Below are 22,680 nucleotides of genomic sequence, written 5' to 3'. Positions count from 1 at the left end.
GAATTTGAAAGCAGCAATGTACAGACAGAGACAATATATTTTAAGGGTGTGGCAGTGGTCCTGAAGTAGAAAGACTAAGAAGACAACTAGAAGGAGAAATCCATGCTATGGCATACAGTGTTTATGGTTTATGACGGAGAGCGGTAAATTACAGATGGCCACAAGATTTTTGCCATGCATGACCGCTATATAAATTTTGAATTCAAATTAACGTGGAACTTTTCAGAAAACATTTAGTATCTAAGGGAATATCTGAGCTTACCTGAAAATAAACTATAAAAGTTGGAGAGAGAAGCAGTTTAGCCATTTAATACATAGGAAACATCATCTCCCATACTGAAGCTATCAGAATAAGTATAGAGGAAGACGTCAATAGATACAATATCTAAAGTTTAAGAAAACAGGAATATATGAAAACCATTTAGAAAGGTAAATGCTGGGGGGTGGGGAATCACTTGCTCTGTTGGAACATGAAGACGTGGATGGAAGTTCTAGGTCTGTTTTTATGTGGTATGTTACTCGAGCAAGTGATTTAATCTGAATAAACTTGCTTTGTTCCCACCAAAATAAGATGTATCAGTTAGCTATTGCTGTATAACAAAATTCTTCCAAGATTTCTTGGTTTGGAACACTAAGCATTTATTTAGTATTTCTTGTGAGTCTGAAGGTCAGCTAGGGGATTCTTCTGGACAAGACGGGGATTGGTCATGTGTCTGTAGGCAGTTGTAATTTGGGGATGTGGGTGTGCTGATTTCGGCCAGGCTCTCTCACATGTGTGTGAACAGACTAACTGCACTCTCGTTTAGAAAGGTTTTGTTCAGGACAAGTGGCATCATCTCCTCTCCATCATAACAAGCCTTGAGCTTGTTTTCTTGACAAAGAAAAGTTTTAAGAGAAAGAGTGGAAGAGTGCAAAGCTTCTGTAAGACTAGGTTTGGAACTGCCACTCTGTCATTTTCATTGTATGAGAGTCACAAGTCTAGCCACAATTCAAGGATTTGAGCAAAATGCCTTGAAGGATAGCGAACAAAAAATACAAATGGTCATTGTATTTAGGGGAAGGGATTGCAGGTATGTAAAATTTTTTCCCTTTTTGCTAGTGTTTTATGAATTTTGTACCTCGAACTTGACTATTATAACCAGAAAGGGTATTCTTTAAAACATATTCATTATTTGGGGAATAGACTTACTAATATAAAATAAAATATCAATTCATTTGTAACCCGAATACAAGCTGTAGTGATACTCTAGTTTGAGAGTTTAGCAAAACTAACTTGAACACCCATTCTTAAAATTATACATGAAATGAGTATACATCGACTTTTTGTGAGATGTCTGGGTTGATCTTACTTTCAAAGCTCACAGAACACCAGATCTCAGCCACAATGGCTACTACACCCCACCTGGGCCCCCGGTCTCTTTTCCTTGCTTTATTTCCATAAACAGTATTAACAGTAGGCTTTTAGGAAGGCACAGACTTTACTGAGGATTTGAGGGTGACCAGGGTGATGGGAGAAATCACTGCACAGCATCACACAGAAAACCACTTAAACTATTAGATGAATTTGACATTAAAGGTCCTTATCCCACCTTGTCCTGGCCTAGCCTGGCCTGGGTCCTGGCCTACGTCCCTCTGAGATAGCACCCTTCAGCTGCATTGCTTGGATAGTCCTTCTTCTCCAAACTCTTTTATATCTTGTCCCTCTCCATGCTGCTCCCAGTTATTAAAATTCATGGGACACCTTGGTAGCTCAGTGGGCTAAAGCCTCTGCCTTTGGCTCAGGTCATGATCTCAGGGTCCTGGTATCAAGGCCCACATCGGGATCTATGCTCAGCAGGGAGCCTGCTTCCCTTCCTCTCTCTTTGCCTGCTTCTCTGCCTATTTGTGATCTGTCTGTCAAATAAATAAATAAAATCTTAAAAAAAAAATAAAAATTCTTGATTTTCCCCCCCCTCACCTATCAGTTTTGCTACTTCTCTTGTTTTTTGCCTCCTTCCCACTATGCCTATAGGGGGTTTCAACAAAATATTTTGCTTTAAATAGAAGCAACTGAGGGACTTCCATTCTAGAAAAAAGTACCTGGGTATTATTCCACAGAGAGAGGAAGTAGCTGTAGTCATCATGATTTAAAATTGTATCACAGTCTTCTACACACGCATGTGTCTATTCAGGAAATATTTGTAAGTATCACTATCTTCCAGGCCCTGTGGTCAGCCCTGGGCCCTCAAAAGTGAGTACCCTCCTGTCCTTACGGAGATCATCCACTCTTCCCACCTCATTTTTCTAAAGTCGTCGTGAGACTCTTTCCTTAGAAGTTTTACAAATTATCTAATAAAAAAAAAGAAAAAAGAAAAGAAAAGTGTATATACCAATCTCCACAGGGCATAAGAGTCGTAGAACCTGAAATCAAGGCAGGGACACAACCATGATGCATGTTTGCTAAGGCTCTCGGGGAAGACAATGATTCATTGATTTACCAACCATGAGTTTCTAGCTGCTTTAATACTGATCAGCAAACTCCTAGAAGTCAGGATGGCCCAGAAAGCACATCGCACACAGTTCCCTGACTTCAAACATCTCTCTGTCAACCAGGGAAGGCAAACCGCATGTTCAGTAAGCAAACAGAGAACATTCAAATACTAACTCCTCCATTACAACAGCGATTTCAATGGCCAAACTGACAAGGAGGAGCCTATGTGAATTGAAATGTCCCAAGGAAATTCTGCAGAAGAAACCGGTCCTGGTACACATCTGAGCAATATCAAAAGCACTCCGGTCTACTTCAAATTGGATTTAAAACTGGGTCCACTCATGAATGGATAAATAGGACCTTATTTATGTCTCAGAGTTAGACTGGCCATCCAAAACTTACCCAGGAACTCGTTTCTTTTATTCTTTCTTCTGGTAGATACCAGTCTCTTGTATCTTCGCCCCTACTCAAAGCTCTATCACTCAATGCAGAAGAGAAGACACCTCATTGTAATCCATGACAAAGATTTTAACAAGTTAATGAAAAATCTACACGTTCCTTTATGAGAGACAGTCAACTCTCAAGAGGGAAAGAGGCTGGGGGGTGGTAGTGGAACTCAATAGCCCATTCAGAGCTGAAATGTGAACACTAAGGCCACTCTTTGGATAAATTCAAGCCAGATTTGGCCTGCAGCTCTCGCAGGGTCATTCCCAGATGAGAGCAGGCCCTCAGCTTGTGCCGAAGAAGTGCGGAATAATGCCTCTTTGAATTAGTTTCAAAATAGTGCTGCAATGCAGACTGACAGCTTCTGATGCCAAATGGCAAGAAGCACACAGAATAGCAAGTCTGTTAAAGAACCCATAGTACCACTGAAGGATGTAGTTCTTAATATAAATTATAAACTAAAAAAAAAAAAAAAAGAAACCAGAGTAAACTGTCATCGAATGACGAGCCTCACCGTGGGACATTGGGATTTTTCTTTTTATCAAGACAAGTATCTATGAGTTTAAAAATAATAAAAAACTAAAGTAGCTGCCTCATCACTTACAATGGCATATGGCTTTCCTATACAAACTTTAAATAAATATAGTATGTTTGCAACCAAATAAAATCGATGGCAGAAAACGTACGCACTCTACTACATGTATAAAAGTAGATCTTGGCGTAGTTAGCTGTAACTTTTAAGATTATAGTTCTTTCTGAGCAAATCAGAAGGAGGGTTGCATGTGGAAGTTGGAATTTTTATTGAGGCACAAATTTCAGTCCTTACTAGCAAGAATGTGGATGGGATCAAGTTGATTATGCAGTTGAGTTGTCTAGTGGACTAACTAGCATCTACTTCTTGAACCTACCTCTTTGTAAAAAAAAAAAAAAAAAAAAAGACCATCAAGGGATTAAAAAAAAAATTGTAGAAATAACAGAAAAGCAGTCAGGCTGTGGTTTAAGGCTCTGTATCTAGAAAGCATGTGGTATTCCTTTGGCCTGCGGTAGAAAATACTCAAATTTATGTATGCTTCCCTCCCATCACAAATGTCTAAGTTTCTGCAAAAATGCTCCTGTGAGAGACCATCTCTTACCATCTTTAAAGCTTTCTGTACTAGTTTGCTGGGGATGCTGCCAGCCTGTACCCTGGACTGGGGTGACTTAGCAGAAATTTATATTTCCGTGGTTCTGGAAGCTTAGCAGTCTAAGGGCAAGAAAATTGCAAGATGATGATGATGACGATGATGATGATGATGATTTTCTGAGTTCTCTTCCCTTGACTTGTAAGTGGTCGTCTTCTCCTTGTGTTTTCACTTTGTCTTTCCTCTGTCTGTCTGTGTCCCAATTTCCTCTTCTTCTAAAGACACAAGTCACAGTGGATTAGGGTCTGCCGTAATGAACCCAATTTAGCTTCAGTGACCCTATCTCCAAATATAGCCATGTTCTGAGCTACCAGAGGTTGGGACTTTAGTGTAAGAGTTTTGGAGAGACATAGTTCAATCTGTAATGCTCTCTCTCCATCTCTGCTTCATTCTTCCTCACATATTTACCACCCCCTAAAAGTACATCTGCATTGGCTTGATTGTCTGTTTCCTTCACTGGAATATCCATTCATGATCCTTGAGCTTCATAAAGCCTGGGAGCCTTGGCTCTCAGGGCCATGCTACCATTTCAGCATGGAGACCATTGCCTGGCCCCTATTGGGCACTCAAATATTTGTTGAATGAATGGCTTTGGGTGCCCAAAGAAGGAATATTAGCAAATGTAGGAATGCGTTGAAGTCTTGGGATATATTCAAATTGTAATTACCAAAAGCCTCTTTTTAAAGCTAGGAACCTGAGCCATCCCCAAGTAAAGTTTGACAATGTATGGTCAAATGTTGGTGAGAGCTTGCCAAAAATATTTCCTGGGGCAGGACTATTGTATTTTACTGGAAACATATCCTCTTTCTTTCTTTCTTTCTTTCTTTTTTTTTTTTTTTTGTATTCAATGATTTTGAAAGAAAACGATGATACTGTTAGATGGACTTTTTAAAATGTTTTAAAAAAGGAAAACAAAAGAAATGCCTTGACATTTCTTTTAAAATGTCGTTTCTCCTGAAACCCCAACATCTGGGTGCCATGGGTCTACTTTCTGTCATCAGTTAAATGACTGTCTATCCTTCCCAGGCTTCTCTTGTAATGAGTTTTGGCACATGGGAATTAATTTCATTTCCCTTTTCACAACTTAAAAAAAAAAAAGATTAACAAAGTAAAGAAAAAAAAAAAAACACGCACAGACTTGCCTTTTGTAAATCCGTAGTTCTCCCAGATTTTCCATAAAAAGGTTGCAGAATGGAAAGACAGTGCCTCTACCACTTTTATGGGGAACTTAATCACAGAAAACTGTACAGGAATTAGAAAACTTGCCAGATAAGAGGGGCAAGATAGACATTTTAAATGCCTGCATTCACCCTAGGAGATTTTCTCTTAGGAAGTGGTTCTTGAACTTGATAACGTGTCAGATACACACAGATCTGGTGTTCACTATCAGCACATTTGATTCAGGAGGTAAAGGAATAGGCCTGAGAACCTGCATTCCTAGTAACTTCCCAGGAGAGGCTAGTAATTGTCTGGGGACTCAACTTTAGGAACCAGTCCCTAAGACATCAGGATGGCCTTGGGGTGGTGGCAGTTGACTTATATCAACAAATTTTCTGAAAGGCCAAGGTGATTCTGATAGTGGGCAGGAAGATGAGGGTTGAGGGTGAACAGCAATTACACTGTTTCTCAATCTCTACCCTGCCAATATTTTCAGAGTGCCTCCCTTCTGGAGAGAAGTCTTATTAGGCCACCCTGTTTCTGTAGCTACTCACATTGGAGAAAAAGTGTGCAACTAGATAGCCTAGTCAAGAACAAAAAAATGCACCACAAGTCAGTTCTCTTACAATGAATACTTCCCCTATGATTATTTTAAGATTAGAACAGATAACATAGGCTTGTTGAAAAAAATTAGAAGTATTTAGAATAATAGGGTGAATTTCTTTCCCGGCCTCTCATCTGATGTCAATTCATGCTTGAGCCATCATTCCTCCATACTACTTTGTTCTTGTTTCTCTTGAAAGGTCTTAACATTTACGGGGTATTTCCCAAAATACAGAAAATGAAATCTTCTTCTAGTGAATCAGTTGGTTTTCATTACAAAACTAGGTACCGGTGGGGGGCAAGGGTAAGGAGGCTTTCATGTTGCTCAGTGGCCATAGCCCCTTCCTCTGAGACGGGGTGAGAGGAACATTCATGAGCAAATGAATGATCCACTATCGTCCTCCTCATTGCACCTTCCAGAACTTGGGAAAGACTCGAAAAATGTTCACATGGTCCTAAGTTTTTGTAAAATTTGCAAAACTGTAATACATTTTTGTATTTTTCCTCCAAGTCCCTCCTTCTTATCTTAAATTATAGACGTTATAGGTCCCATCTAGATAAAATTCTGGCTTACCTATTTATAGATAAAATAAATTTGAAGGGTTAAAAACTGCAACATCTTTCCCCATAAATTGTACAGTCTTTTTGGAAAACTCTCCTCTGATTTTATCAAGGAAAACAGAACGAAACAAAAATAGGAAGCACTGTTGTGGGAAGGCATTTTACTCGCCTATAATTTATCCTTAATAGATCTATTGGTATTATTGAGAGATCAACTTAATGAAGTTATTTGTGTCTTTTAGCTTTTAATTTAATAATTCAAGGCTACTAGCAAATTCACAGATCAAAGGCTTAAGCCTTAATTGGTCACTTGCCTTTGCATTTGAAAGGCCGCTTAATCATTTAAAGGTAGTTACATTACTGTCCTTAATATAAATTTCATGGCTTTTTTTCTTTGATTTCTGTTCAAATGCATTTTTCAGGTTTCCCCTGTTTGCTCTCAGTGGGCCTGGTCTTTCGATCCAATGACAATGGTCCTGATAGTAATTAGCATATTTTTAACTGCTCTAGACCTCAGAGTCTCATCTGTGAATAAAGAAGCAGAGAATCCTACCTTCCTCTTCCTACTTACTCCCAATCTGGGAGTAAATGAAGCAAGTACATTAAGCCCAATGTCTGGCAAATGCTGGGATCTACAATAAGTGCAGGTTGACTCTGCATAAAGGAACAGAGCCCGGGAAGTTATTCAGACAACTTTGATTTTGAAATATTAGGCCAAATACATTGTCTTCCATTATTTGCTGAATTAAGAAAAATGAGTGTATGTTGTTTTGCTTTAAATACCCAGACAACAGCACCCAGATATAAACTACCAAGCAGCTAATAATGCAAATCTTGAAGTCATGCCTATGCCTGCCAAATTTAAAAAAATCAAACCATAATATATCACTAACACCAAAAACGAAACTAATAGTCTCATCAAAGGAGGCAAGTCTATATAGTTGATGATCTGATAATCACCTAGCTAAATTGGTCCTTCTGGTTCTCTTATCAATAGACATAGATTATTATGTGACTCTTTTGTGTAAGGATTAGTATCAATCAAACAATGGGTAAAAATAATCTTGTTGACTCTGGTATATGCTGCTGTTACATATTGCTATTTTCCTTGGTATTTATCCTCTACTTTATACTTTAGTACAGAACCCTTAGATTTTAACTGGACTTATAGCTGTCAAGAAAATAAGATTATGTTTTTGGCCTCCCGTGAAGCAAAAGGTAGCCATGTGACAAACTTCTGGCCAATGAGATGAAAGTAGAAGTGATTTTATGTATATATATATATATCTACGACTCCCAAGGAGTGTATTTAAAGCAGGGATGGGGGGCATTGTGCCCTTCCTTGTCCCCTTCTCCACCTTTCTGTTTAAAATGAAGACATCATGGATAAAAATGGAGCCACCATCTTGGATGGTGGGTGACTCCCAGAATAGAAGTCATGTATATGCAAAAGGAAAATGATAGAAACTCTGAGCTCCTCCGAACTGTGTGGAAGAAGGCCACCATAGCTAAGGTTCGCCTAAGACAGATGACCGTTATTTGGAATTTTCACCACCGTTATTTGGAATTTTCATTTATGAACATGAAACCAACCTTACCATAGTAGTCTTATTGCAGAAGTGTTTGGAGGTCGAATAAGGATATGGCCTTACAGGGACTTCCTTGTCACTATGAATTTCTTGAAAAGATGTGTTTTCTTTCTAACTTTAGTTGCTCATTGTTTAGAATACAAATAGTTACAAGACAGGACAATTCTACATCATGTGTATCTTAATTTTTATTGAAGGAAGTTTATATGAATACCAGAATACATATGAGCAATAAAAATATATAAAATAAAGGACTTATGAGATAAAATTCTAAAGTTAATAAAAAGAGAATATAATCCTAAATTCTTGTATTTACAATCATAGACGTCTTTGTAAGCCATTCTGAAGTCCTTTGTGGATTTTTTTAAATTTGTGGAAGAGGTAGCGAGTAAAGAACAAATCAACATAATAAAAACCCTTCCGAAAGATAGTACAGATGCAAATTCTAACTGGTGCTAGCTAGATTATGCCTGGAAATGTTCTTCACTGATAGGAAGGCTGTGTTTTTTGTCCACAGGCGGATGGAGCTTTTGCAGTCACTAATACCAGCAAAGCTCCCGGCTCCTGCCTGTTTAGCCCTGGTCTTTCCTTTGATCAGGTGGTACCAATTTACATGTCAGCTTTGTGCCAGGGGCACCAGGCATTGGCCAGAGGACAAGCTGAGACCACCAGTTCATCCCATGCAAATAATTCAACAGCTCACACATGACAACCTTTGGTGTTCTCAGCTCAGGAAAACATCTTCACCAAAAACGTTCCAAGTCAAAGAACCATTCATGATGCCTTGGGATGTGTGCATGCGTACACGTGCGCATGTGTGTGCCCACACACAAAACTGCACATGTATGTTTTAAAGAAATGAGGACAAGAGAACTGATTTATTCTGAAACTTTCAATCTTTGATTAGAGGCATTCACATGTTAATATACCAAGTAGTCATTTTACTGCAGAAGCTGAAAAATGAATATGCAGCCATGATACCATTTTATGAATGCATTTCATGTGGATGTTATTTGGCTGGGTCTAGAAGAAAGCCATCTGAAGCAAAATAAAGAAAAATCAAACTCCTAATCAGTTTATGAACATGAAGAATTTTCAGCCAAACTTATTGTAAGAGTAATATAAGCAGGAAGATGCAAGAAACAACAATAACGAAAAACACAAGAAAGAAAAGGAAAAAAAAAAGAAAGGAAGTCAGTTAAGTGGAATTTAAGTTGTCAGGCTACAGTGTAGAACTCCATTACCATATCTTTCTTTTTTTTTTTTTAATAGTATTCTCTGAAAAGCACTAGATGTAATAAAGTCAATTTAAAATTTGTTCTACCAATCTTTTGCATCTGTAATTTTCCCATTAAACGTAAATGCCCATGAGGCAAGCTATTTGCATTACATTGCATTTGCAGTCTTTAAAACAAACTATAAATCCCCTCCTTGTTTCATGTGATTGATGCTGTGTGTATAAATACCACTATAAACCTCAAAGGGGGCTAACAGTGACAGTAAATTAAAGTTTTCAAGTCTGGCAGCATCTCAGCACTCCAGCCCTTGATCTTAAGCAGCGTTGTTAACCCCCGCCTCATTGCCCTCCTGAACTCACCTTTTTTTTCCCTTCTTTCCCGCTCTGCCCCCCATTCTGATTTCCTTGGGAAACACCTTCCCGGCCATGCAAGTCACACCAGGGCAGAGATAGGCAGTTAATTAAATAGAGGCTTGGCGGCTTGCTGGAGAGCGAGGGCCCTGCCTTGCAGCCCTCCAGTATGGGAGATGAAGAATCTTGGGGCCCCTTCCCTGTGTAAACAATGGTCAGCACTGAGGTACTGATTAACTGGCAAAACCCCCATGTTTAGCTGCTTTCATGGTGATTGTCTTCTGCTCAGTGGACTTCCCATTAGGAGTAGGAGACATGTTGACAGAGAAGCGATGCAGGCAAAAAGGAGGAAAGAAAGGTTTTTAGTCATATTTTTCCATTTCCACGTTATCAAATCACCTCTCTATCCTCATTCTTTTATCCTTCACTTTAATACTACATAACTGATAGACTTGTTTCTTATTAAAAGTTAAAGTGTGACAAGGAAGATCTTTACCTATTTAAGAGGGCTTACTTGAAACATAAACAAAGATAATGACTCTCTGGAACTTTGGAGGACCCCTCATTTCCATAATAAACTGGTGGGTACCGCTGGTAAGTTCTGTCTTATCTGGATCTTAGTGCAGTAGGACTGAATTTGGGGAAAACTCAAAATGGTTATCTTGAAGAAATTATAAATGTTGACTCACTGACTCTTTGCCTCCCATCTCAGTGTGTGGGGTTTCTTCTCTCAACATGTAAAAATAAATTCCTTGACCTACCTCATGTGATCACTTCCAAAAAATTGCACCAAGGCTAATTGATTCAGAGTGTATTGGGATTTCTCATTGTTATCTCAAATGCTCCCCATAATTTTTTTTTTTTTGCATTTTCCCCAGAATGAAAGGAACATAATTGTAAAATCCCACATCAATTTTTTTCTAGCTGTATGTGTCATATATGACTTCAAAATAGGAATGTAAATTAGTAGAACCTCACAGCTCATATATGCAAAATTCTTGAGGGAATGGTAAATCTTCAAGGATGAGTAAATTATTCCTCCAGAAGGGAAAGAAAAGACACAGAGGGAAAGCAATGCGAGGGGGGAAGCAAAGACAGAGGAAGAGAAGGGAAGGCAATGAGACAAGGAAGCTAATTAATTAATTTAGGCTATTAATCTAGACCAAATGTCCTTTGACAATCTCAGAATCAGTGGTGTATCCCAAGTGAATATTGACAGGGACACTGAAATATACTTGGAAAAGAATATTTATGTGGTTTTTTATTTCTTCTATGATCTTTTACTAATCTAGGTGGAAGAATCCAAGGAATATCAATACTGAGAGGAAAAAGCTGCTCAGAAGAGAATTCTGGAGACCTCTTTGGTCCTTTTTCTTCTCAACGATATAGATGTCCAACCATGGAACCTGCTCATTCTGTTGCCCAAATCTCCTCACTGAGAAGGTAACTTGTGGCAATCTATGCTTTCCCCTCATCGTGCTTCTGGTTTTACAAGTCTTTCATAGCCAGTTGCCACAAAAGTGAAAACTTCCATTGACTTGGTTAAGGACACAAATTTTATTAACATTTCTGCGAATGACTCATTGAACTTATTTATAGCCAAATAAAGGAATGCTGGGAAAGTGGTAGGAAAATTCCAGTTATCACATCTCCACGATGCACCTCTCACCCCATTTGGTGATTCATATTTTATCAGCCTTTGCAATAATCTCACGAGGCAGTCTCATTTTTCTTTGTTAACAACATGGGGAAAATACTTGTTCAAGGTCCCGAAAATGATAAGTGGCAGTGTTTGGGGGGATTGGTTTTTGGCTTTGTTTTTTTTTTTAAATTTTCTTCAAAATTTTAGTGGAATCTGTTCAGAAATAGAAAATGTGGAGTCCTTAATACAGATCCTAAGACAGAGACACCAGGATCTTCCAGCAAACCACTGCATCCACATGATTTTTAAGGTATGTCATGCAAGTTTGCAATCTGGTAGGAAGCTCTGGTGATCTTATCACTGCCTCATGTTTCTGCTATTGGAAATAAACAGAATAAGGAACTGAACTCTGTGTGTATGCAGGTTCACATTTATTGGTATCGAGAGACCAAGAAACATAATGGGAGACTCAGAGAAAAAGGTATATTTTGGAATTGATAGAACTTGGCATAACAATTAGAAGCAAGGAAAGCTAAAGGCAATATTTTAAACTTGTCTTCCTCTGTTTTCTTTCTCCCCCTCCCAATTGCTCTTCCTCTGTTTCTCTCACTTCCCTTATGGAGGAATAATTTACTCATCCTTGAAGACTTGAGATTTCCCCCAGAATTTTGCACATGTGAGTTGAGAGGTTCTATTAATTCATATTCCCATATTGAAATCATATATGAAACATATAACTTGAAAAAGATTGACACATGATGTCACGATATCTTCTTTTCATCTTGAGGAAAAAAAAAAAATTATGGGAAGCATCTCAGTTGCCCCAATGCACCCTGAACCAATTACCCTTAAAGCAGTTTTTGAAAGCCATCCCATAAGTTTATTTTCAAGATCATATGACAGCCTTTACAAAAATAGACCTCACCTCTCTGTACCTATCTTACCCTAATATAAAGTTCCTCAACACAGATACCCCACGGAGATTCTCCATTCCAGAACTTTTCTTGTTATTTTCATTTCCAATTCATAGATCAAAACTTACCCATCTTGTGTCTCCTTCCCTTGAAGTTACTGTTCTAGGCTAGATAAACTGATTCCCACTCTAGTGCTCTCAAAAAATGACCCTTTGCATGTGTGTCTATTTGATCAGGAAAATTAAAAGCCTTAAATCAAAGGAAGGACTACTGGTGGAAAGCACCTAGTTTACATTTAGTTTCCTTCAAATGACAATTCAATATTTCCAGCAATAAAGGGTTATGGAGATTAGTATGATCTTAAAGGAAACAGGAGTGTTGTCCTATGAATAAGGTGAAAGTACATTTGTTCACTGCCTGAAGGCTCCTCTCTGTGATTCCCTGTCCTGGAGAACCTGGAGACATTTCAAATTGTGAGTGTGAATCTTAGATGAATTTTTGATTATATGTCCATCTCAGGCATTGGGAATTAATGTTCTCATGTCCATTAACTCAGTCAATATTTTTTGATGATTGCTTACCTTTCATTAACTCAAACACATAGAAGGGTAACTCTAAGGAGAATACAAAGTAGAATAAGGTACAATCTCCACCCTTAAAGAAAGTATAGTCTATTACTATTGAATATGAAATAAAATGGGATAAACACATTGCAAGTGATAGAAAATGTGATGTGAATTCTGATGCAAGAGAGATGATATCTAGTATTTGTGTCATAGGATCATATCTCTTGTTCTTAGATGGGTATCAAGGACAGGAAGAGTTTGTCCTTGATTCAAGAAATTTTTCTTATTTGAGGAGATTGAGTAGAGGTAAGATTGAAATGTAGAATTATTTATAGGAGAACATAAGCCAAATTATTATTGATATCCAATGGCAGAGATTGAAGTCTAATTCACGGGGAAGGTATGAGTGCCAGTAGCATGTCTCTCGCTGTGTTACTGTGAGAAATTGATGTGGAGAATCATGTCATTGAAGATACATTTATTTTAGCCAATATTTTTCCTTGATACCACAGACATCTGTTGAGTGGATCGTGTACCAAAGTGTGGAAGAGATATGGAGTAGAGTCAGACCAGGGTACAGGTGAGAATGACCGAAAGCGTTTCATGAAAGGGAGGTTTTGTCTCAGGCACCTGGATTGAAGCAAGGTGAGTTTTCCTGAGTAGGGGAAAGCTACGGGTGTAGAAACCAGCAAATGAAGGAGAGAAGATGGTAGACTGGTTGACATGGCCGACAAAGACTGTTCCTGACAAAGAATAGAGAGGTGTGTCTTCACCTCAGCCACAGGTTGGCTACCAATGGGAATGTCATAATGTCACTGTGGAGACTCATGTCCGTGGGCTAGGTGGGAATAGCGGAATATGGGAGGAGAGATCTCCCTGGGCCATTGCTTAAACCAAGCCCTTTATTTACAGATAGAAACGAAAGTCCAGTGTTGCCAGATCTGAATTTTCAAGAAAAAGTTAAAAATCGCTATTTTTATTCGGACTCTCAAGTTTTAAATGTCAGCCACTAATTCAAATATCCATTAAAGGTACATTAAAGACAAGAAGAAGAGAAGAGTCTACCCCAATCCTCTTTCGTGACCTTAGAGAACTCTAATTTAATTTGATTTATCTAAATGTATTTATTTTTGATCTGGCAGTATAAAATGATTGTGAGAAATCTCTGTTGCTATTGTGGAGAACATAAACAAAATTCTGATTTTTCTACTTTGAGAAATGTCAAGTTATTTGGTCTATTTCATCACTAATTACCTTTAAGAGGAAGACAAATTAACATTAGAAATATAAACTGCCATGTGGTGTACACAAAATACATTTGTAGTTTTGATTCTGCTATGGTTCTGAATTTTTGTGTGTTTTTTTTTTGTTTTATTTTGTTTTGTTTTTTTCCAATCCTAGATATATGTATGCTCAATATTTATCCCTATTATATCATCTGTGGTAAAACACATTCCACTGTCTTATTTTTCCCTGTTAGGCGAAACCGGAAGAATACTGCGAACAAAATTACAAGCCCAGAATCTTCATGAGTCATATACTCAAACCCTCCTGTTGACACAGACTCTATACACAGAGAATATCACAGTTGAAGCTCATACCAAAAAACAGATAGCAGCTGATTCTGTTCAGTAGCAGGACACGACGGAATTGAAATTCGGCTTTATTTCAGCTCAGTATCCATGCTACTAGACGTCTGGGACTCTGCAAGTGCAACCTTTGCACTGACCAATGTCAAACACATCCTTCTTTGATACTATGAAAGCTCGCATCTTTTCCGGTCGTTACTGTTTTTCAGGAATTAATTGATTGTTAGTGTTTAACCGGAAAAGCCAGAGAGAGAGAGAGAGAGAGCAGGTGCCTCTACCTGGCTCTCACAGAGGCAGTAATAATCATAATGATGACTTGCTGTTTTAAGATATGTGCCACCAAGTACCCATTTCAGCCCAACCAGATTGCAAACACATCCCTTTTCTTCAATCACCCTATTCATTTGGAAATGCTTAGATCTAAAATTCAGCATAGGAAACTACAGATGCTACCAATTAGAATAAGCCAGACTTGTCCTATTAATACTGCCACGGTGCTGTTTGGTTCAACAGATAATGATAATTTAACTTTGAAATAACCTTGTCATTGTAAAAAGAATTAAAATTATAACTCTTCCACAATCTTGGTGTGCAGCTTTCTATAGACCGTGGTGTGCCGAATTTCAAGTAATATTCCTCTGTCGCCCCGTATCCCCAGGTCCTGGATAAAAATGAAATGTGCATTTCATAAGAAGATCCCAGTGAGCAGTAATAAGAAAAAGTATTCAATCATAGTCAATTGGTTAAAGCTTTGGGGATGGGCTCGAGCCACCATCTTCTTTTTTCATAAGGACCCGAATAAAAAAAAAATAAACTAAAATATATCTCAACCTCCCACCAGATCCAGCTGGCTAGGGAAATAGATGGAGTTATATCAGTAGTAATATGAAGATAATTTCCAATGGATTATTTTAGAATTAGTGGAGGCATCATCAATCACCTCAGGTCTAATAAACAACAATTCTAGTCAATGTAATATAAGTTCTTTTAAGCATAACCTGAGGTCATATCAGAATATATACCTGATGCCATTGTCTCCCCTGCAAATAAAGAAAGGGAGAGAGGAAGTGTATTTTTTTTTCCTTTTAATGTATGAAAACCCCAGCAACACTGAGCTTTCACAGTATCAGGATTTCTGTTTTCAAAGTTGTCAATAAAATTGAAAACAGAAATTGCTCAAAGGATATTTTGAGTTTTTAAAAAAACTGAGAGAAATATATAACTATATATTCATGTATTTCTAAGTTTCTTAGGCCTTCGAATTTGCTTTTTTTTTTTTTTTTTGGAAGAGGGAAAGCATTTTGCTTATAAGGAATTATATTATGCTAGATAGCTGTAAATAAGTCAGTCTTCAAAAACAATAAATAATCCCTAAGTTGGCCAAATGTATTTTCACATCTGCTTTTGTCTGCACAAAAGTGAAACATCTTCCAAAATTTTGAAATCTAGGAAGCAAAACCCACACTGCTCAAGCAGATGTGTTTTTGTGAAAATCCAGAATAAAGCTTTCTTTTTACCTACCAGGAAACCTTTGGTACAGCCAATATTAGAGCTTGCATATTAAGCCACTCCAAAAACAGTTGGGAACTTTCATTCATTCTGATTCACTGCAAAAGAAATTTCTCTCTGTCTCAGCTCATTATGAGCAGATGCTACTGAATATATTGAGAAAAAAAAAAAATCAGTGGCACCAGGAAAGTTCAACATTAATAATAAAAAAAAAATGCTTAAAACAATAGTTGTTTAGAGATACCTCAATGGATCCCAGTGCTCCGGAACCTTCTCCTGGGTTGTGAACAATCGAAGATTTATTCGAGCTCTCTGCACACTGGGAAATGAAGACCCAGAAGCTCATTATCATGTCTATTAAAAAGCAGAAACTGGGGTACATCTAAGAAAAGATGTATTACTTTTTAAACCGCACTGCAAACTGCAGACCAATAGGGACTTGAACTATATAAAAATACTCTCAGTAGTAGGGGAGTAGGAAGGGGGTGGGGCGGAGATTCACTCCCCCAAACAGCAGGAAAATACCATGCCCTGAAGTTTCATTGTTGTCATGGCTTTGGCAAAAATGGCTCTATTGGATTTTCCTGAAAAGGGATTTTTGAAGTCAGACTTTTGTTTTTGTCAGGGGACGAGATACAGCAACTCAAGTAACTTCGAGAGCTACGCTCTAGAGGAGGTGAGGGAGGGTGTGATTATCAGTGACCAGTTAAATTCTAGTTAACCCCAATTATAAACCTTCACCTTTGCTAATTGGATGAATTTGTCAGCAGGCAATATACTTATAAAGTATAGTGGAGCCAACTTTGGGCCACTCGATTATGAGATAAAAATCATTATGGTTGGCATGGCTCATTTCTTAAGAGTGGATCTATAAGCAATTTCTGCAAAGGTAGAACAAAGTTGAATTTTACTGTAAAGTTGGAAGACCCGTTTATTATAGCTATTCTCTGAAAAAAAAAAAAAAAAAATGCCCAGTAAGCAAATTCTCTCTCAATTAAAAGCTTTCCAAACTGAGGGTTTAATGAAACCTTAATTAAAGTCAATGGAAAAGTCATGTTCCAAAAAAAAAAAAAAAAAAAAAAGTAAAGGTACTCAAATGTGTCCTTTTATTTCTCTCTTGACAGATCCGAGAATACGGTTTCTAACTCTTCCAATTTTTTTTTTTAGTGTGTTTTGTCCACAGAGAGACACAAACCTGAAAAACCTGTTGTTTTGTTATAGTCTTCTCACCCCCTCAAAGAAAAGCAGCATCTACATTCCCGTGAAAATGGTGAGATGTTCCTCCACTGTTTCCAACAGTTCACAAAGACTGAGAGCTAACTTTGCCAGTACAATTTGTTGGACTCAATTTTAATAACCAAAATATAATTTTAGGTTTCTAATTCTGTGAGAAAAATCTGTGAATGGGTCCAGTCTGCGTAAAATAGAACAACAGTGTCAATCAGGCATATTTCCTTGTGGTGGAAATAAAATCTTTCAAAGTGTTCCAATTTGGAGTGAACAGAGAATCTGTTATGCTTGAAAATATGTTAATAAGGCTTAAAAATATTGTGTTTTAGAATTGGCTAAAGGGCAAATAGCTATCGTCAGCATCATCTGTCTCTTGGGTGAACAAATACCCAAATGCCACAAGTAGCCTCGTGTCGGGGACAACGTGCTTCCAAGTACAAAAGAAATACTGTGGCATTTTCTGCTTTTATCTGTTTCACAAAAGGACGTATGGGAAACTAGATAGTCAATAGATATTCCGAAGGAATATAGATTATATTTAACAAGCCACCCTGTATCTTTTTTATCTTTTGTAAGCAGGGTGCTAAGAATAGTACTTTCAGAATCTTCCCCTTTATAAACAAAGCAATTTATAGGAAGGACACAGTAAAAATTATGGGATTATGGAAATTAATGAGCTTTCTGTGTGTGTGTATATGTGTGTGTGTGTGTGTGTGTGTGTTCACGTGTGTGTGAGAGAGACAGAGAGAGAGAGAGAGAGAGAGAGTGAGTTTGGGAGAGAGGAAGAGAAGAAATCTACCTAGGGGCAGGGCGTTCAATGTACCTTCTCTATAACCCAATCCAGACCTTGTCATCACCTGTCGACAATAGGGAAGAAAGCAAGCTAAGCGTTGGGATCAGGGCACAATAATGTCTGTTGACAATAAATTATCAAATCAATAATCATGTTTAGCCAATCCCTTTGTGTAAAACTGTTATTATGATTCTAGTGCCAGCTGTCTGAAACTTTAATTTAAGTGCTTGCTTGAGGCTAGACATTTGGAATGCTAGTTTAGAATGTTTTATAGCCCAAGCAATATGTTTTACTAACCTCAAATACTGTGATGATGGTTTAAATGGTGACTCTAATTTGTACGTGGGGGGCTCCGGGGTGAGTTTTGCTTTCCCGGGAAAGTGTCTGTCGCATTGACAATTCAGACATTTCTGGGCTATCTGGAGCAGCTAATCCCATGAGGCCCTTGGAGCTGCGTCTACCTGCCTGCAGTTAAACACCACAGGTGGTTAACTTCTAGAAGTTTCTTCAAGTGGCTGCAAACTAGAAGTTCCCCGGAGGCAGCAATGATCGATGGAAAGCACTATGTTGGAGAAGATGTGGTTTAGCGTCCCCTGGACAGGGCAGTTTGACTTTGTCCCTTCATCATCAGCTTACTCTCTTGACCCTAGACCTTGAATGAGAAGGCAAAGCCAGATCCTGTCCGGTTGTCGATGGCACATATTCACCTTTCCCTCGTAATCAGTCAGCAACATGCTGGCATATTAGGAATATAGAATTCCGCTTTCAACATAGTAGCCTCCAAGAGAAGACCATTTATAAGAATTTTTGCAATTGTTCTGATTATGCATCAATGTTGTGGACCATGAATTTTGGAAAGAAGATGGCAATTTAAGATGAGATACAACTTACCACTTAATATGGAATATTATTAAGATTATTATTATTTTTTCACTTATGGAATTTATAAAGCATGTTATATCTGGTTATCTCAGTATTATAGCAGTATCTTAATCATGATAAAAATTTCATTTTACAGTGGAAGAATCAGACATTTTGAGGGGTTATATAATCAGCTTGGTCACGTATTTCCAAAGACCAAAGTTCGAAGCTGGATGTTCTGAGTCAACCAGTAACAGTTGCAACTTGCAGATTTTTGTAATTCTTTCTTGATTCACTGAATCATCAAAAACTCTAACTAATAATCAAAATATCATCAAATTACTTTTGATGGACTTTGTCTTCCATTTATAGGCACTGGAATAACCAGCAAATGTAAGTTCCAAATTCTATTTCTAAGTTTGCAGGAAAAATTTTCCCAACTGAGGATCCATTAATAACTAATAATATCTAATAGCCCTTCTGCGCCCATGATAGATACTTAATAAATCTTGGGGATAACTTGACACTTAAAATACAAACCACCTTGTCTCTTTTTCTGCTATAATAACAGTCTAATTTAAGTTCTGGAAATGTTTCCTGAAGTTCTACAGATGAACTCTGCTGTTGGAGACAGGTGGGAAAACATACCAAAGCTGGGGCAAATATCTGAATAAATCGTTCTCTGACAACAGTTTTTGTCAAGCTGATTGAACTCAGACAATAGCAATTGCCTCATAAATTATCCTAATGTAAGACCTGCACATAGGTACATTGATCATATGTATGACCAGATGTGTTTCTGGAAAAAAATGTGCCCATGTGTAAGTCATGCCCTAGCACAGTTCCTGGCACAGAGGACAGGCATGATATTAAATTTATTAACCAACATCAGAACATTTCGTTTTCCTGAAACTAGGGAGGCTTACTTCTTGAAGGAATACCAGAGGAAATGTTATATAAAGCACTAACTCTGCTCTCTTCTCAACATACTTGTTTTGTAATTCCCGATGTTTGCATATGCATTTACAGTGAGCTGCATTTGAAATTATTATGCTGAGAAACAAATGCTCTACTTGATTGGCATCTAAAATGCAACTTTGTTGTTGATCAACAGATAGTCAAACCAAAAGGTGTTTTGCTGGAGTCTTTCATTGTTGAGAAGATCAGGCTTGGGTGTGCCCAGTGTTTCTATCCTTGAAGTTCAGTATGCAATGATACCTATGATGAGGAAATCGGTCTCAAACTGAGTCAGTTCAGTGAGTGACTGGTTATTTACATCAGGGCTCAGTTTCCACACAATCACATGGACCAGTCATTTGACCACAAAAAGTGGATCTTACACAGTGAAATATTTGAGAGCTGGAATTTTGAGAAGCTGATATGACTTTATTTCTTGCTGTGTCTAATATTTTGTTGATTTTCATGCAATGACCAATGTTGATAATATTTTTATTTTTTTATTTTTTTGTTTTTTTTGTTGATAATATTTTTAAAATGTTCATTCTGTTTACCATTAGATGGTAAGATAATGAGTGATTTTGTTTTTATTTTTTAGGTAGTTACATGTTTTCCATTCATACAATAAAACTTTCTTCTCCTGCAATAATGTCTCTCTACTTGTCTCCACATACAGTCACCAAGTTTTGCCCTCATGTTTCATTTCCAAGTATGTATGCTGGCCCAGATCTTTATGCCAATATTCTGACTACTGCAGAGGTTGCGTGAAAAATTTGCATTCTACTGCTTTTCCCAAGATCCTTAAATACCAGTATATTCCTTTTTTCAGTCACTTTTCTGCTCAGTTTTCTGTAGGTCACTTTTTTTTTCTACCAACCTTTTAAGTAGAGTTCATGCATCCATTTATTTTTTTATTTTTTAAAAGATTTTATTTATTTATTTGATACAATGAGAGAGAGCAAGCAGGGAAAGTGGCTGACAGAGGGAGAGGGAGAAGAAGGCTCCCCACTGAGCAGGGTGCCTAACATTGGTCTCCACCCTAGGACTCTGGGATCATAACCTGAGCTGAAGGCAGATGCTTAGCTGACTGAGCCACCCAGGGGTCCCTTATGCATCCATTTATTTGTTCATTTACCCACTCTTTCAATAAATAGTCTGTAATTACCAACTATAATATCAAAAGAGTATGCATTATATAAACGGTAGATAACAAGTTTATGACTTCAGTCCCCATGAGGCTTAAGATCTAGTTCAGGACATGGGACACACATGAAAACAGCTTTAGTGTAGAATCAGATTGCCTGGTTCCTGGAATCAGATTGCCTGAGGTAGAATCCAGGTTCTGCAGTTCATTAACTTAATCTTTGGGCCAGTTACTTAACGCAGTTGTGCCTCAGTTTCCACAGTAATAAAGTCGGCTGAATGATATTCTCATGTTAAGGGAATATCCTAAGAATTCCATGAGGCAGGACATGTAAAGTCTTAGGGCATCCTGGTTCAGCAAATGAACTCAAAACACTTTCAGTTGGTTGGTTAGGGGAATAAATAGAGTTCAAGAAAATTTGAAACAAATCAAAAAAAGAAAAGAAAAAAAAGAGGAAAAAAAAAGAAAAGAAAAAAGAAAAAGAGAAAGAAGGAAGGAAAGGAGGGAGTTGAGACTTTTCAAAGCTCCAAGAGGGGAGGAACCCTTTCCACAGGTGGGTGCTTACAGGAATCCCCAAAGTGGTATTGGAGCTGGGGCTGGAGGGAGCCGCTGGAATGCGACTGCTAGGTGAGGTCCGGACTGGGCCAGTGTAATTTCCTAAGGAGTGCCCTTCACTCATCATGCCTGCTCACTTCCATGTGACTCTCCTCACACTACTTCCTACGGTTCACCTTCCTCTGACTCAGGCTGAGTGTTCTAAGGAAGCCTTCGCTGAGCAGGAAATATTCAGATACTGTTGAGAGTGATTACATGCTACCTGCTCTGCCTTTACTGACCTCCTTATGTTATTACGTTGCACGGAAGGAATATGCCTATGAAATTTGCCCTTGACTCTAAGTTACTTGACCTCAAGTCCCCAGTCTTTGCAGATCTAGCGCCTACTGCACTGGCTGACACAACACAGACACTCAAAAAATGCACGAGTTCTAAAGACCATCACTGGTAATCTGGGTATCCTAAAGAAATGGTGGAATGGAAGGCGCATAACCTGGTTTATTTTGTCTGATTGCTAATATAGTTCCACGCTTCACCAGGCCAACCTTATTCACTTTGGAGTGAGAATGAATCTCTGAATTGTACCGTGAACTCCTTAGAAACTTCAAGAGAAAACCATTTACCATCAGTGGATGGGATTTCTTATGTGTTTTTCATCTGGGGGTGTCATCAAATTCTAACATCAGGAAGTTTCTCCTACTGGAAGAACATTCTAAATTTTACCAAATTCAACTGGCCTTGAATAGGACTCAAAAGTTCTAAACATGGGGGCAGACGGCAGCTTTTTGGAAACCTTCTTCTCTAGGCAAGGAAAATAACACATAATGACAATAATAATGTTATTAATATTATTAATAATAATAATGACAGTGTCACAATGCATAAGGGTGCAAAGGCCACATGTGAACGGTTCTTCCCCGACTTCTCTATGTGAGATACTAGAGAAGCAAAACAACTATTTTTTAAAACAATTTTCACTCAGAAATACATACACACACACACACACACACACACACACACACACACACACATCTCAAAAGGATAAAAGATTATTTTGGAATAAAAAAATGCTGTCTCCATTATATTTTAGAATCAAATAAAGTTCAAGCACATTTTTCACACTTACCTTACTTTCATAGAATGCATTAAATAAGTCACTTAATGCCTTTCAGACAGAGTCAGAAATTGCATTCCTGTAACTGAGGTCAAAATCTCATTGAAGGGTTGGGATTTTTGGATTGATTTGTATCATTTCTTTATTCACTTCTTCTTCATTTATTTCTTTTCTTCCTTAACCCAGAGAAAAGGCCACCAACTAACAAAAGC

Source organism: Meles meles, chromosome 6, assembly GCF_922984935.1.
Source record: "Meles meles chromosome 6, mMelMel3.1 paternal haplotype, whole genome shotgun sequence".
NCBI classification, from domain to species: Eukaryota; Metazoa; Chordata; class Mammalia; order Carnivora; family Mustelidae; genus Meles; species Meles meles.
This window is presented reverse-complemented; position numbering follows the sequence as displayed.